This window comes from Callorhinus ursinus, unplaced genomic scaffold (assembly GCF_003265705.2).
Source record: "Callorhinus ursinus isolate GAN/ISIS: 27379988/994484 unplaced genomic scaffold, GSC_fseal_2.0 scaffold25, whole genome shotgun sequence".
Classification (NCBI taxonomy): Eukaryota; Metazoa; Chordata; class Mammalia; order Carnivora; family Otariidae; genus Callorhinus; species Callorhinus ursinus.
The window spans coordinates 38,803,159-38,806,018 of NW_027397087.1; positions in this window are offsets into that span (position 1 = coordinate 38,803,159).

Sequence of the window (2,860 nt, forward strand, 5' to 3'; positions counted from 1 at the left end):
CCTGCCTCCCTGCCTCTTACATAGTAATAAATGTCAACTAAAGGGAAGTTAAAGCTAGATATGTATTCATACCAGTGAGCTTTGCTAACATTTACTGAAATAGACCCTCTCATTGTGGGAAAAGTAAAATCCCCAGCCCTAAGCTGACGTGGCCTCTATGCAAATGACAGGCACACAGCCAGCCAGCCAGCAGGGTCAGAACCTAGGTCCCTTGCTTCCCAATGTCCTCATCAGCTTTGCTGCACCTGAGACCGGGACCTGGGTGTCTGTGCCTCCCCTCCGACCCCACCCAACGGCACACAGGAATTCAGGAAGTGGACTCCAGAGAGAGACGTGTTCTGCCCTAGAAAACCCCACCACCCTGCCTTTGACCTAATTGCTGTTTGGTGGCTGCAGTGGGGAGGGGCTTGTGTGCCTATTTGGAGCTGAGGTTGGGGCTGGCTTCCTGCCTTCCAGGCCAGGGGGGTGTGGGCACTCCCCGCATGCCCTTGGACCGCTGAGGGTAGAGGTTACCTTTGAGGGGCACCAGTAAGCCTGCTGGCTGGGACCACAGCTTCCAGGCCTCCAAGAGCCTTTATTTCTATAGCACTTAATCTAGCAACCCTTTGGGATACGTTGCCTTAGGGCAATAAAGGAAATCTACCTCAAACGGTAGCATCACAGACCAACCTCTGACAGGTTTGAGGGCGGATGGGGAGGGCCTGGATCATTGAAATCCAGAGACAATCCCAAAGTTGCACTTAGGTGGTTTCCAACGTCCCTCCTTGTGTCCGCGTTGCCCTTTCTTTCCCTCAGCAACCTGCTAATGAGTAGTGAGGCTCTCCAATTTTAATAGAAACTGCTACCATTTACTGAGTGCTTACTGTATGCAAGACCTTGTGCTGGGCACTTTAAGAGAGACAGCTGCCCAGCAGACCTGCTACACAATGCTGGTTCTCGAAGTCCACAGGAGCAGAGAGCTTGATAGGACTCTACCCAATACCTCAGCAAACAGCTGTGGCTCCTCAGAGTGGGCCTGAGGAGCTTGTTGGCTGGAAGGAGAGATGTCCCCCATGGATGTGGGTCAGCTGGAGGTTCCATCCCTGGGGTCCACCACTCCATCACTGCAATCCTGCATCCCTGTTGCCCATTGCGAATGGGGGCCTGGATGAATGGGCTGGCGCTGTGGCTGAAGAGCCGAGGTGTCCCCTGAGCCCCTGAGGTTGGAGTAAAGAGGAGAGGGCAGTTGGCGTCAGGCTCTACCCGCCTGGCCCCAACTGCAGGGGGAGGGGAGTGGCAGCAACAGCTCGCCCCACCAAGAGTCAAAACTCTGAAAGTGGTCAGCATCGAAGTTAGAAGTATTTCTCAGAGAAGATGCCAGTCTCTCTCTCTCTCTCTCTTTTTTTTTTTTTTTAAGGATTTTTTTTTTTTGACACAGAGATCACAAGTTGGGGTGGGGGTGGGCAGAGGGAGAGGGAGAAGCAGGCTCCTGGCTGAGCAGGGAGCTCGATCCCAGGACTCTTGGACATGACCTGAGCCAAAGGCAGACAGTTAACCAACTGAGCCACCCAGGCGCCCATCTCATTATTTTTATCAAATTCTGGAAGTTTCACAAAATTGAACATTTGGGTCTGAAATTCACACTCTTGTTCGGCAGCCTGGAGCCTCTCTGGGCTGCTGTGGCTACTGCTGGGTGAGAGGTGCATGTCTCCAAGCCAGGGCCCACCCCCACACTGGCTGTGTCTAGCTCTTCTGTGACCCTCAGATTTCTCCCCACTGCCTCAGGGCAAGGCCCTGACTCCTGGGCAGTACACATCTTGGCCTTCTGTGAGCTGGCCCCTCCTACCTTTCCAGCTCCACCCCTATTACACGTCCCCATGCAAGGCTCCCCATCTTCTTGCCAGACTGGACAGCCTTGACAAAGCCCTGTTGCTTCTTACCTTTGCACTTGCTGTCACTTCACCCGGGCTGACTCCGACTCATGCCTCTGACATACCTGGGTGCCACCTCTTTTGGAAAGCCTTCCCTGGCTGACTCAGGCTAGATCAGGTGGTCCTTGCCCAGGTTCCCATCGTGCCCCCTCTTATTTATTATAGCGCAGAATTGCAATTGTCTGTTTACTTTGTAAACAGGGATCTCCTGGAGGGCAGGAGTTGTCCTGTCCTCACAAAGCCTGGTATGTCATTCCAAGCTTGTACTGACAAAAAAAAGGTGTGTGTGTATGTGGTGGAGAGAGGAGGGGCAGTCCTGCTCCTTTCTGAGCAAGACACACAACCTTGGAGCCATAAAAGCAAAGACTGATAAATTTGCCTACAGAAAAATAAACAATTCCGCCTAGCAATAGCCCAAAGGCACGGTCAGAGACAAGCATAAATGGGAAATGATCTGCAGCTCATATAACAAAGGACTAATTCCCCTAATATATAAAGAGCTATACATTGATTCAAAAAAGACCAAGAATACAAAAGGTGAGCAGAGGATAAAGAAAATGGAGTTGACATGTTTATGTGCATGCGCACGCGCGCACACACACACACACACACACACACACACACACACTCCACATGGCTCTTAAACATAAAAAGCTACTCAACCACATTTATGGGGAGAGTGACACAAAGCAAACTGCACCTCAGCGGAGGTTTTTGTCTGTTAGCTCGGTGGGGGCAAGGGTACGGGCACCTGCTACCTGGACAGCAGGACTGCAGGTTTGATACAACCTCGCTGGAGAACGATCTGGAAATATCTATCAAAATTATGTATGTACTTTACCCTTTCACCCAGCAATTCTACTTCCAGGGATTCGTCCCACAGATACACTCGCATAGAGCACATTATGTCTGAATAAGGCTGTTCATTGCGGCATTGTACGTGCTGGTAA